A 15,451-nucleotide genomic window follows, 5' to 3' on the forward strand; every position below is an offset into this window, starting at 1 on the left:
GCACAATTAGGAAGATAAATGAATCACCACATGTCAGACCCTAAAAACTAACATGCGGCGTGACCCATGATGCTGGTGCAAATTACAAACCTCTACCCGACTCCTAGCCTACAAAACTTCCCTTGATGCCCTGATCCCTGTCAAATCCACCTATTTCAGAAAGCTAATTTCCTCCCTGAGCAATGACCGCCTCAAAGAATGATATCTACAAGCTTTACTCACAACTCCCAAGCCAATAGCCATTTTCTCCTCTCTTCCTGCTAATAAATTTGCTCATTACTGTTCCTCAAAAAATCTGAAAATGTGTGTCAGAGTCCGCCTCCTTCTTCCTTTCCAACTCTCCTTCAGTCCACCGCCTCAGCCCCTACCACTTCTACTCTTGACTGCTTCTCCTCTACCTCTCTTTTTGAATGTGCACCTACTCTGCATTGTCAACCCATCTCACACTCCTATTGACCCTTTTGCTCCACAAAAGGTCATAGACTTACTCTCAATCACCTGCCCCTATCTCTCTGAACTCTTTAATCTCTCTCCCACTTCACTGGATTCTTCCTTGACTGATTTAAATCTTCAACTGTCTTACCCCTAATGAGGAAACCCTATGCTGACAGAGATGTCCCAGCAAGCTGTAATCCAGTTACCCCCCTTCCCAATTATTTAAATGTCCTTGGGTTGGTAGTCTTCAACTGCATCACTAAGTACCTTGAGCATAATGGCCTTCAATATGACTTCTGTAGTGAACACTCCATTGAGACTGCACTCAGGCATCTCTCCAGCCTTCCCTCTGATGCACACCACTTCAAATTATCTTCTATAGTCTTTCTGCCACTTTTGTCACAGTCGACCACTCCTCTTTCCTCCTCACTCTCCAGGAGCTTGGGTTTCACAAATATTCTCTTGCCTGGTTTGCCACATACTTGGACCGTCAATCCTTTAAAATGTCTGTAAACTTGCAAACCTCTGACTCTACCTCTCTCCCTATTGGTGTCACCCAAGGATCAGTCCTTGGACCTCTGCTCTTCACCCTCAATACCTTTGCCTTAGGAAGACGTATCTTGCCCGGTTACATGTGATTATATTGAATTATAAGATTCTTATTCATATCCTAATCTTTTCTCTACTTGATTATTGCTTCTTGATTCTCCCTGGCCTCCTGACCTATGTTTGCCACCTTTGAACTCCATCTTGAATGCTGTTATTTGTCTTCTATTTCTGCTCTCTCCACATTTTCCTACCTCATTTTCCTTAGTACTGTTGGGATGCCTTCCTCCCCCGACTGTCTTCTGTTTTGTTACCTCTGCATTGTTTTTAAGTGTACACATGATTTATCTCTAGATCTCCTACTCCAGTCCGGGCCCCTACTATGCCTCATCTGTCCTCATCTCTTTTCCTGTTACCCAGTAGAATTTCTGTTATTTTCTCTTCTTGTCCCAATCCTATTGAACTATTTCCCTTACTCTCTCTGCCCTGCATCTACCTTTCGTTCTTCTGTTAAAGCTCATCTACTCATCTTGCCCAACAATTAACAATATAATGCCATGCTGATTGCCTCCTGCCTGTACATGTTGTGGGGTGCCTTTAAGGCCCTAAACAGAAATCTATTTTCATTTGAAAAACCGCACTGAAACTCTGCACCAAAAACGGCTGTGCTTTGCTTTCCCTGTCACATGAGTGGTAAGCAGTTGAACCCTGCAAACCAAAAGTGGCCCTGCACTGCTTTTTTTCACTTGAATGTCCCTGAAGTTATGCACTGCACCAAAAACAGCCTTATTGTACTTCTCATTCACATGAGGGGCAACAATTACAATCCTACAACCAGACACAGCATTTGCTTTTCATTTCACTTGAACATCGGCCCTTTAAAACATTGCAAAGGAAAAACAGCTTGTTTCTTTTTTCTTTTATTCAGTGTCAAATCAAAGAACCATGTGGAAGGGGGCCTACGCCTCATTGTCAATGAACCAAAAGACAATGCCAACTCACTCAAAATGAACAAATTAACGAATCCTGTGACATGCAAGATAGGAGTTTCAACATCAGATGCAGAAACGGTTTGCACATGTGTAAAAAATAAATAAAGAAATTACTTTAAAAAGTCACTGTGAAAGGATAGTTTTGCTCGCACAGAAATTTCAGTGAAAAATGCTTTGGGGAGGGGGGTTGGCTAAGCAATGTGCATTATGTTCCCACCCACAAGACTTCAATCACCTTGGAAGAGGCTCACAAAACTGGACAAATCAGTTTTTTTGGGCTCAGGCGGGAAACGTCTTAATTGAGAGCCCCGCTCTCCACTGAAATTCGCACCTGCTAGTGAATCAGCATGCAAGGACATGTGATGTACTGAGGGCATTATAATTCCCTGTTCTGCCAGGGCTAAGGGCCTTCAAGGAAAACAAGTGTGGCTAAAAACTTAACTGGGAGATGTGAGTTCCTCCTGCACCCACTACCAAGGACAAGCTGACAACTTCAAAGGGGGTAATAAAAATCTCTGGTCACTGACTGTGGGGGATAAAGTGCCCCACCCACAAAGATCCTCCAAATTGACATTAAAGGACTGAGTCAATTTTTAGCATTTTTTGTAAAAATTAAAATAGAAATAATTTCATTTTATGCTGTGTTTTTATGTAATTTCCAGGCAGTTTTTAAGAGTTAAAGTGCATTTTCCTAGGATTTGGGGACTTAAATTGCCAGTTAAGACTAGTTTCTGGTGGCCCAAAAGATGTGACAAGTATGAGATTTAATGGAAAGATGGAAGGTGAAATTAGGAATATGTGTTATCATTTGCAAAGTCTTAACTATTACCAAATTCCCTATGACCCCCCTCAAAAACTGTATATCTAATGCATATGTCAGGGCCTAGTATAAATATGGAGTTATGATACATAACTGGGTTTTTGTCAAAAAGTGGCCAAGAAAACAAAGAAGGGTAATAAAATGCCAATAAACAGATGGTGCTCTCTCCCTTGGACCAATCACGAATGATAAACTGTCCAATCCTGGGGTTAGGAGTAAGTATAGAGTAGTACCCCTAGATTGTTAAGTGAGTGATGTCATTTGGGCTATATAAGGGGGGCTGTACTAGGTCAGGGGACACACACACAAGAATCTGGGGAGACAGGAGAAGGACGACGGAGAGGAGGCAGCTGAACAATACCAAGGAGAGTGTAGTGACCATATCCCTTGCCTGGCTGTCCAGAGTGTCCTGAGATCCAGCTGGCTGTCCAGAATCCCAAACCAAGGAGAGTGCAATGACCGGACCCCTTGCCTAGCTGTCCAAAGGTTCCTGAGATCCAGCTGACTTTCCAGAATCCAAAACCAAGGCTTACTTTGTAAATAGCAAATAACCTCAGCCCTACATTGCATAAGCTTTCCTTTTTGTAGCATTGCACCCATTGAAAACCCATAGAAAACCCCAATTGAAAACCCAAGTGACAACCTCACATTGCTAGTGTAATTTAGTCACCTTCCCATAGAAGAATCGGTGTTAGCCTGTGTATGTTCGCATATTCCCTTTGGTAAACCTCTCTGTCTCTGTGTAAATCCTTAGCATATTCTTAAGTAAATCAATTAATTCCCCCAATGAAATTCATGGTACAAGTTGGTTAAAATTCTAAATTAACCCCCTTGTTCCTGGTGTCTTTCTTTAATAATTATAGTCATTAAAGTATTGCCTCAAAAGCATTAGTCTCCTTGTAACTGAAAACCGAATTCGCCCATTTATTGTGTGCCTTACCCCATGAATTCCTATTTGCATCTGTCCCAGTGAAAAAAAGTAGTCCCATTGAGAGCAATCCCTTTTGCCTACAATCCGTCTGTCATGTGTCTCTGTCCGTGTCAATGAAAACTGATTTTCCTCTTCTGATCTATACCCCTTCCCTGAGCTGCCAGCCATTGTAAATCCAGTGTAAAATGAATTTCCATTTGCCGTTTGTATTTTTACCTTTTGCTCTAGTTTCTCCCCAAAACCGATTGTCCTACTTTATTTCTACATTGCCCTGGTGTGCTGTAGTCTCTAAGCTTCCCTCTCTTCTCAAGTGTAGCAACACAAATTTCCTTTCATTCTGTTCCATAGCAGTTGTGAGTAGCTGTGTGAGTAATAATCAAAATCCGATTCTGACGTTTTGCTCCAAAAATCGGGGTTCACTTTCTTTGCTGGCCTCTCATCCTGGGGTTGTGGGCTTTACTCGAGATCAGATGTTATCTCTCTATCCCTGCTCCTTGTCACTGCCTTCCATTCAAAGGAATCAAGTTAGGTAATATTTGGGGTGAGTGTTGCAGGGGGGAGTGCTAAACCATTGGGGTTATCTCTTTCTAAAAAATGTTCTTTTTCTGGGTTGCCGTTAAAGAATGTGAGAATTGTAAACAGTATATTGTCACTGAATTGTTTTGTAGAGATTAGTTCAATTGTGTATCACAACAGTAGTGGCTGTAAAATTGTTTGATTTTCCTTTTCCATTAAATAATACATTTATAAATATCTTATTGATACACCCCGGCCTGATTCCTCATCCATTGTGACACGGGGTGTTTGTGGAGCTTGGGTGCAAGAAGGGTTGGAGGCCTACTCAAATAAAAGAACCCAGGGTTTATTAACAATAAAAATCGCGTTATTGTACGCCACATTCATTGTCGGGGAAGGAGTCCCTGGCTGGAGTGTGCCGTGTAATAAAACCATGACAATGTATCCGATTGTTTCTGTGGTTTTGCAACTTTTGTACATCACTTAAATGTCTAAATTGTTTTATAAATGCAATACATGACCACATACACATGCCGAATTTCAGCAATGACGTACAACAGCAGAACGTCAGGTGTAGTCCACACCTTACCTCCACACTTGGGTGTCAGCAAATAGTGCACTATTGAATAATGGGGTGCTGGTAGGAGGAACTGTGGCTTTGGAGGGAAAGCAGGTGGTTTAGAAAAAGGGGAAGGATGATATATTATTTGGAGTTGGATTTCAGTGGGATCTATAGGACATTTGTTAGGTGTGCCCAGGGATGTAGTGAGTTTACAGAGACAGTGGCAGCAGACCATTCTGGGCAGTAGCGAGGTTACTCCTTATATCCTTTTTGTCTGAGAATCAATCCATTGACATTGACTGTGTCATGCAGAAGCTTAGCCCAGATGGTTTTTATCCCAATAACAAATCCTCCAGAGTTTATTCTGTGATATCCAGGGACCAAGGAAGTGTAATATACCATATTGTGTAGAGGCTTGCCATGTGACACGTATGATAGGAAACATACGACGATACAAAAAGTAAAAATGGATCATAAGAAGGCGTTGTCTTCAGCCGAGTAGTCTAAATAAGCATGCAGGATTCTTTTGTTGCAATAAGATATGCATTTAATTAAGATATGCAAATATTATTTCACATTTGGAGAGGAGACGTCCAACAATGTTTTTAATTGCATTCAGTAGCATGAATATTTAATATTGCTTAGAAGTTTAAATTCATGATATTGTTAATTTTCACGTGATGGATTTTATTGCCTTAATAAATTGAATTAATTGGGCTATATTAAGATTTAGTAATTATTGCCGTACTTAATCAACCTGTCACTTTTACTACCTGATTAATTCTGTATCTCGGTGATTCAACTCTTTATCGGCAGCTATTACACGTTACACCTGTACTTAATGGAGGATGTTATTGGGAGATGGAATGTATTTTTGGGCACCCGGGGTACCCATGTTTTATGCATACATTTTCACATTTCGGAATATAATTGCGTTCAGGCACAGTGCAAGTTTCACAGGCCTATTTAGCAAGACGTGTGAAAAATGGGATTATCAAATGTAAATGTGATAATGGCTCAATGAAACCGCAAGTATGAATTTTTGACTTGATGGCATGTGCTTTTCTGATTGCATTTTGCACTCCATGATGACGTTGTCAGCGTGAAGCGTGTAGAGTATTGGCGATGAATTGTTTTCATGCCAAAAGCTGCCATTTTATATTGTTTTTCAAAGCAGGCAGGTTTGCATGCATTAATACACTTTTGATTAAACAGAATAGTCTTTTGTTTCCCATGCGTGCCACCAGTCCGTCGTTGGTGTTTCATGGCTTTCAGTGCTCTGATCAGTGGCTGATGTAAGGTAAGGGGCAGCCTGGGAAAGATTGTTAGAGGACACTGAGTAGGCGGGAATTGGAGGTGGAGAGTAGGCTGGGAGGAGTTCTTGGCTGTCACTAGTGGTATTATGATGAACTCGGGAGGCTAGCTTGTGGGCAAGTGCTCGCCTTAGAAGCGAGAAACGCAAAGCATCACAAGTTCGATCCCCGGGTCCGCGCTTAGAAACCTCTGGGTATTAAGCGTGCTATAAATATCATGTCATAACTTTAGGAATAAATGTCCTATATTTTTTCTTGTTCTCTTTAGCTGCTATTCTAGTTGTGTGTTTAGGGGTGACCCTCTGGCTGAAAACACCCTGGTCATCTCACCAGGTTTTGCTCAGAACCACTCAGTACATTTAAGTGCAAATTCCACTCCCCCCTTCCATCCGTCATCCCTTACAAAATCACATGCTGTTCTGTACCCCTCGCAAAATCCCCCGCTGCTTCTTCTTCCTCCATCTGCTCCCTTGTCTGCTTCATAGGCCCCACCACACCTTTCACCTTCCATCACCCCCCAAGCACTCTCCCTTCCCCCACAAGGGAAACTTTCTTTGCCACTCCAAGAAAAATGAAAACAGTGCACAGGAGACCCCTGAAAGCTATGCACCTTTTATTCAACACATATACATTAATTGAGCTTTAAAAAAAACCAATATCAACTCAGAGCAAACGAGCGGCCAGAAAAATAGCGTGGAAAAATCAATCAAGCTATCTACCCTCCCCATCTGCTCTCCCATTTCTATTCAATCCACCCCCCTTCACATTTCACCCCCTCCTCACCCTCTATCCACTCCCCCTTACTGCCACTCCCAAGCAGTAGACACCCCCCCCCACCATCTCGTGTTGGCTTATCTGGGGTGCATTGAAGGTACTGCGTCCTCTCCTATGATAGTTTTTAATATTCACATATTTATTAACATTTTGTAATAATAAAACACACACAAAAACAAAGGCCGGGTATAAAGCACAGATCCAACGAAATCACACCATCCCCAAGAACCTCCCCAGATTCCTTCATACAAATTGATCTTCTTTTGCCTTTCCAGCAGTGACATCTTGCACAGGTCCTCAATCCACGCTGATCTAGAAGGAAAAACAACACGTTTCCAGTCCTTCAGTATGATTCTCTTTGCTGGAAGGGCAGCTCTATAAAACCAACATTTTTGTGGATAACCCAGATCTTCCAAAAGAACATCCTGCCACAAAATCACAGTTTGAAAATCAAAATCAAAGTCTGTTGACAAGACTTGGTTCATGGTCTCAGCGACTTCCTGCCAGAATGAGCTCACTATGGAGCATTCCATACCAGGTGACCAAAGGAGCCTACTCTGCGACCACAAACCTGGTGAGGTTTATGCAACAAGGCCCCCAGCCCTGATTCCATCTCAGCTCAGTATGCTGCCACAAGGCCTCCATGAGTACCGTGGCCACGGGGGAGGGGATGAAGTGCCGTAGAAATGGTCACTGCCTATTAGCTGATCCCACCACTAAGCATCTCCCATTGAAAATGGTCTGCTGAGTGACTGCTTGACTTGGACGTGAGAGAGGTAGAGCAGGGTGGGGTGCATGGGTCCATTGTCCGACTGCTAAGGTCGCCTCTGGCTTTGACAAAGATATCCAAACCGGCCGATGCTTCTGACGACCTGGTAGGACTGGGGCAGATAATTTACCACAACACACTGCCTGCTTCCGGCAGGCCATCAGGACAGAGGAAGAGTCAACTATAAACTCGGTCCCTCTAAAAGGACGGCAGGCATATGGTCAAATCACACCCACATTAGGCCTCAGTGTCATAGCCAGACTGGTATGTGCCCCGTGCAAGGAAAACAAAATGTATGTCCTTATGCTGAAGATTTTTGCATAGCACACCAACACCACCAGCGGTAGCTTTCCTGTGCTGTTGACTACATCTAACAGCACACACTTCTCAGGGCTTGCTCACTCACTCCTGCGACAAAGGAAACTTGGCAAATCCTTCCCCAATTGAAAGTGGTCCCCCAAACAAAACTTCAAGGGGAAGAGGATTCCTTAATTCGGCTGCGTAGACTGAAAAATACAGAGGCCCAGTCCTTTAAGCCTGGCCTTAGGAGTGACCTGACGATATTCTGGTGTTCATTTCGGGGACGAGTAAAGAATGTATTTAAAGAATTTCTGCTGAAGAAAGAGTACTAATGTCCTCTTTTTCTTCTTTCGGCTGCCTCTCATTTCCCCCTCTTTCCTACCTACCTCTCACTCTCCTATCTCACTTTACCCTTCTCTCCTGCCTCTCTTCCACCGTCTTCACCGCCTTTCTTTCCTGGATCCCGATCCTCCTTTCATCCATGGTGGGCCCCTCCTGCTCCTTTCCAGTTTACCTGTCCCGGCTGCACCAGTGCTGGCTACCCCACTGTCAGGCACTAACTCCAGGAAAGTGAATCCGACTATATTGCAATACGGCAAGAACTCACCCCTTTTGAGTCATGAGATCAGAGCACCAGAGAAACAAACGTTGCAATTTGTAGACCAATTGTGCCCACCTGGTAACCATGTTTACCATTGAACCTATGAGTAACATTGAGTTAGATAGTAACCTCGTGGTTGCTTGAAAATCGGACCTCCACTGTGCGGAGCCTGTATGATGTGTACCATGTGGTTGATGATGGGAGTACCATTTTGCTGGAACTTCTGGATCTCGTCGCAGTACTTGATGCGATTGGCCAAGCGGCCCTTGCCATCATTCAGCATGCAAAACTAGGATTGTGAGTGTGAGTGGTTCTAATGCGTTCTGCCCAAACATTCTACATTAGAGGGATGGTCTTCCAGTTGGACCTTCTGCCCAATCATTCTACATTAGAGGGATGGTCTTCCAGTTGGACCTTCTGCCCAATCATTCTACATTAGAGGGATGGTCTTCCAGTTGGACCTTCTGTATGTGCCCTTCAGAGTGCCCAAGAGTTTGGATGATATTCAATCTATGCATGGAGCTCCAGGGAGATCAGGATGTGGGCAGGCGCATCTCCGTCCATCAGTACGCTTACGACACCGAGATGCGTTTAAGAACATCTTTAAGGGATGCCTTTAAGGGTTTGAGTGGCGCATGGCCTCTTATTGTCTGCAATAAAACACCTCAAAGACATGTTTCACGTTATATCCATACCCGAATGTGCATCTGTGGTTTTAATTAGTTAATGAAGGGTTCTGTTCCAGGGGCAGGTCATATTTGGCTCCATCTGCTTGTAAAGGTTTGGGTTTCACAATGGATCTGAGGTGATATATTCTTCCTCTCACTGTGGTGCTGGGGAAAGCTGCCAACTCTCATATGCATGTCCTATGAAAGTAGAATAAGCCACTTGCGCCAAGTCAAGTAGCCACCACTGCAGGTTTACTTCAAGCTCAGGGCCATATGAGCAAAGCATTGTGGGTATGCAAATTAGACGAAATGCAAGCCATTGGCTCCCAAAAATGGTCTCTCTCTTTTTGTTCTTAAACGTATACAACGTTTCTATGCTGGTTCTCATTTTTGTCGTTTGGCTCATGCTATAGTTGTCTCTGGTTGTTTTTTTTTGACCACCCCAATCTATCTTGGGTCTTCTGAAGTCAATCCACCATCTGCTGCCAGGTTGCTTGTTTAGTTGGATCTCCCCTGTCCTCAAACAAATGCCCTGGTTTCCACTTGAGGCGGGGGATCTGGTTTAAGATCGGTGGCTTTGCCCCTAAGGTGGTGTATGCCAGCCCCCTGTCTGCAAAGTGTGCTATTTCTGTGCGACAACAGGGTTTTAGGTGACCAAAGTCTTTTCATCCTCAAGGAAGATCTCCTTGACCTGACAGCGCCCCCTGTCGGAACCTTTCTTTACTGCAGGCTGCTGATTTTCTTACATGTTTGAATGTGATTTCTGCTCGCAGTATTTCTGTTAGTCATGTTGATGGAGAGGTGTTTTGTCATTATCTGCGCTTTGTGTTTTTTAGTCTAATCTCGTCTTATCTTTGATGGTGGGCTGGCTTGGACTTAACCATACCTAACCTCACTCTTGTGTTTACTTATCTATTTTAATGGGCAACGCTCTGATGAACTTTAAAAATATTTGGAATAAATAAAACTCATATTTCAGCAGAAGATGAAGCTACTGTGACCTTTACTTCGCGTGTTATTTTTCAATATTCTTGTGTGTGTAAAATCTAACAATATACCGCATTGATACGTTTGAATAATAAATAAAGGGAACAGCTCGTGGGCCTGCTTTATGAATTCACTGCTGCCAGCATTTCATGTTGTTTAATGAGCTGAATTAAATCTGAGGTTCCAAAGAGACAAGTATTGTAGTCTAAAATCGCTCAGGGGTAAAATCTAAACAATACCCATGTAGGGAAAAGAGACCCCGGGAAAGGGCGCAGAGTTTGTTAAGGCCTTTTTGGGGGAGGCAAAATACCAGCTTTCAGGTAGCAATGCTGCCTATGTATTCGTGTTGTCTGCTGCGACGATGAGACGCCGCTTACATTGCGACCGGGCGCCAAGCAGGAAGAAGTCAGATGTTAGAAGAGGCTGATTGGGTACAAAATTGGAGTTGTTCCGGTAACGTTTGCAGCTATTGAATTGTTGCATTGCTTGTGAATATATGCCAATGTTGTGTTTCATAGAAGTAGACAAGTTCACAAGTCCATATCATATTATTATGTAGCACTTTATGCTGATTTATTCAGTTTCTAAGCGCTCTAACATTCGGTGTTACTCGAATTACTCGTTTTTACAACTGTTTGGCTGCTGAGAACATAGTCTCCGACAAACCCTGAGCGCCCTGTCAATTGCAGAGGACGTCAATTTGTGGGTGCTGTGGCTTTTATAACTGCACCTAAGTAGTTACAGGTACACAACTTACGGAACTAGGAGGATAAAGGATAAGAACTACTCTGTGGCTTAAAATCCAGGAGATATCAGAGCAACCCCGTTAGATGCCATTCATGCTAAATCGGGCTTATATTACTTCAAGATACAGTGCATACATGCATTCTTACGGGTAGAAGCAGCCGCTTTTATTAGGCAAGGCTTAGTCTGAATAATATGCATGAATGAAGTGCATTACACCATTGCAGATCGAGAGTGCCTTTTCTGGTACTAAGTGTGGTGCACAGTTTATTTTGTGAAGTGGGTCATTCGTGAAGTGGAGTGTTTGCTGAGTGTTGGCCTCATATCCTGCACCATGATCTATGTTGCTGTGCTTGGTTGCCCAGCTGTTTAGAGGGCCTGCTAAACGGAGGAGAAGCTTCACCTAATACACTATTCTCACCCGACGCAGATCATCGAACGGAGTTTTGACTGAGCGTTGACCTCATATCTTGCACTGTGGTCTCTGTTCCTGTGCTTACCAGCCCCCCTGTCAGAGTCTGCTTACAGGACCTGCTAAACAGAGAAGGAGCTACATCTAATACACCAGCCTCACCTGCCGCAGAGTGTTCGCTGAGTGTTGGTCTTATATCTTTCACCATGGTCTCTGTTCCTGTGCTTACCAGCCCCCCTGTCAGAGTCTGCTTACAGGACCTGCTATACAGAGAAGGAGCTACATCTAATACACCAGCCTCACCTGACGCAGAGTGTTCGCTGAGTGTTGGTCTCATATCTTGCACCATGATCTATGTTGCTGTGCTTGGCTGCCCAGCTGTTTAGAGGGCCTGCTAAACGAAGGAGAAGCTATACCTAATACACTATTCTCACCCGACGCAGATCATCGAACGGAGTTTTGACTGAGCGTTGGCCTCATATCTTGCACTGTGGTCTCTGTTCCTGTACTTACCAGCCCCCCTGTCAGAGTCTGCTTACAGGACCTGCTAAACAGAGAAGGAGCTACATCTAATACACCAGCATCACCTGACGCAGAGTGTTTGCTGAGTGTTGGTCTCATATCTTGCACCATGGTCTCTGTTCCTGTGCTTACCAGCCCCCCTGTCAGAGTCTGCTTACAGGACCTGCTAAACAGAGAAGGAGCTACATCTAATACACCAGCATCACCTGACGCAGAGTGTTTGCTGAGTGTTGGTCTCATATCTTGCACCATGGTCTCTGTTCCTGTGCTTACCAGCCCCCCTGTCAGAGTCTGCTTACAGGACCTGCTAAACAGAGAAGGAGCTACATCTAATACACCAGCCTCACCTGACGCAGAGTGTTTGCTGAGTGTTGGTCTCATATCTTGCACCATGGTCTCTGTTCCTGTGCTTACCAGCCCCCCTGTCGGAGTCTGCTTACAGGACCTGCTAAACAGAGAAGGAGCTACATCTAATACACCAGCCTCACCTGACGCAGAGTGTTTGCTGAGTGTTGGTCTCATATCTTGCACCATGGTCTCTGTTCTGTGCTTACCAGCCCCCCTGTCAGAGTCTGCTTACAGGACCTGCTAAACAGAGAAGGAGCTACATCTAATACACCAGCCTCACCTGACGCAGAGTGTTTGCTGAGTGTTGGTCTCATATCTTGCACTGTGGTCTCTGTTCCTGTGCTTACCAGCCCCCCTGTCAGAGTCTGCTTACAGGACCTGCTAAACAGAGAAGGAGCTACATCTAATACACCAGCCTCACCTGCCGCAGAGTGTTCGCTGAGTGTTGGTCTTATATCTTTCACCATGGTCTCTGTTCCTGTGCTTACCAGCCCCCCTGTCAGAGTCTGATTACAGGACCTGCTAAACAGAGAAGGAGCTACATCTAATACACCAGCCTCACCTGACGCAGAGTGTTCGCTGAGTGTTGGTCTCATATCTTGCACCATGGTCTCTGTTCCTGTGCTTACCAGCCCCCCTGTCAGAGTCTGCTTACAGGACCTGCTAAACAGAGAAGGAGCTACATCTAATACACCAGCCTCACCTGACGCAGAGTGTTCGCTGAGTGTTGGTCTCATATCTTGCACCATGGTCTCTGTTCCTGTGCTTACCAGCCCCCCTGTCAGAGTCTGCTTACAGGACCTGCTAAACAGAGAAGGAGCTACATCTAATACACCAGCATCACCCGATGCGGAACGTCGAGCAGAGTGTTGGCTGAGTGTTTGCTGAAGTGGGTTGCTGATGGATTCCACCACCCCGCTGTATGCCTGCAGAGGACCCGGAGTAAAGCCCGCTTGTTGCTCCAGCGGGACCCGATGATGCCGCTCATGTCTGTGACCGTGCCCATGGCTACTCTATCAGATACCTTGACCTCTATGAAGCCTGGACCCTCCCCTAGAGGTACATTACGCAATGCTAGTGTTGAGCCTGCTGAAACTTTAAACCTCTCTTCATTCTCCCACTAGACAACTGTTTCTCCCACTGCAACACAAACAGACTTGCACTGGTAGTAGTATTGTTATAACCGCAGACATTTTGGTACCTCAACCGCTTTACCCACAACCGCAGAATATTTACAGCCATTTGGGAGCATGTGTCTGTGATCCTGAGATTTCAACAGATAATGTCCCAACAGATAATTACATTGTGGATACAAACCCGATCACTAACGCCCCTGCTGAAGCTCCAATCACTGTTGCAAATAGTGACTGTGCTGAGAGTATTGTCCCAAAATCGTATGCCAACCATAACATAAGGCGCCTGTTATAAATACAAAAAAAGGAGTAATTCTATCGTGGATCCAATGAGCCAATGGTGGCACTTCAAACCTCCAAAAACCCATTCAAATTTTGTCAACTAAATCAGACTTGCCTGTCATTCTTTATTCTAAAGCTGACCCAAGTAAATTGAACTCATTTACGTGAAGTTGGCCCACACTTACGAACGCCGAATTGCTGAGAGGTAGCAATGTTGCTCTGCCTGAGCTTGGAATCACTGCCCCACATGGAATGTAGAACTTTATAGAAAGTGTGTTGCTGCATACTAGTAGAAGCGAGAGAAAGTGTTCGAAAATGACGTTGGCCGGTATTGCTCCTCAGAGAAGAGACGAACTTCTATCGGCGGTCACAATAGAAACGCGCCTTAATCCTACAGACAACCCTATGGCTCTACCTTACCCTGCATTGAGTCTTCTGGAATCCACAAACTACTGAACATAAAAAGGAGCCTCATATGCAAAGTCTATGCTGACAGCTCGACTTACCAAAGATATTGCCAACCCGACCTTGCGTCTAGAGTCTAACCATCGGCGCGGCAAACATTTGAGCGTTGCCTCGGTTGAATCTACTGGCCCCCGGTCAAATATTTCCATCTGAAAAACCCAGACTTATTGCCCCGGGTCGTCTATTGCAACATCAATGGAGAACGCGTCTAGGTCTTACCACCTACAAACATTGACCGCCCAAGTCCTCGCAGACGACTATAGCGGACCACCTTTGGAGACTTCAGGTGCACCCCCATGTACACCTGATCCCATTGCCAAATCTGGGGAGGCAATAGACCTGGAATCAACCAGAGCGTCTTCCCTTGACTCAGACATCAGTGAAGAGTTCACACCAAAGCATTTACCAAAGGAAGTTCTCGCTCTCCACAGTGGTTCACCATGATGCAATTCAGAGTTCCAATTTGGTTCAAGACAGCCTAACCTCCGCTGTTTCAATTATGTTGGTGCCTTATTTAAAGCTTTATGAGAATCTAAGCGACAATTATAAGGACCAAACAACATTAATTGCTTTGATGAACTCCAAACTATTCCATATTGAGAAAAACATTGATTGAATAGAGATTGAACTAGAAGGCGCAGTCTTGAAGTCCCTAATTGATCTAGCTCATTAGGCAAGGACTGATAAACAATCTTCCTGGAAGGAGTTTGAGACATTGGGCCTCATTACGACCCTGGCGGTAGCCGTGCCCTTGTTAAGGGCACGGCTGCCGCCGGTAATGATTGTTTACTGGGTCCAAGAAAAGGGCAATAACCGGGTCATGCCGACCTTGGCGGACCCGGTGATTGCCCTTTTCTTGGACGTGGTAAAAATCAATCCCCATTCCCATTGAGCCCTACAGGGCTCAATGGGAATGGGGAGGATGCTACCAACGGGCCGATTAATGACGGGCCCGTTGTTAGCATCCTGGCCTGCTAGCGGGTCCCGCTTTTCACGTCTAGTCTGACCAGGCGTGGAAAGCGGGACCCGCTAGCAGGCCTCATAATAGGGAAGCCCGTAATGAACGGTGCCGGTCCCGTACCGGCACCGTTCATTACGGGACTGCCAGGGTCCTAATGAGGCGCATTGTTTTACACAGAAAGGCTGAAGATACATTCCCAATCTCAGAAATCTGCACAGTGTTCGACAAGCCCTTTTCCGCCATTGGGTGGTACCCCCAATGACACTTAGGGTACCTGTGCATACACGAGATCGGTCCACCGTCCCAATAAGGACACCATGCAACCCCATTGCTCTGTGGCTATGGACAACATGCAAACTACTGTTGTAGC

Source organism: Ambystoma mexicanum, chromosome 3q, assembly GCF_040938575.1.
Source record: "Ambystoma mexicanum isolate Mex_15411 chromosome 3q, UKY_AmexF1_1, whole genome shotgun sequence".
Lineage (NCBI taxonomy): Eukaryota > Metazoa > Chordata > Amphibia > Caudata > Ambystomatidae > Ambystoma > Ambystoma mexicanum.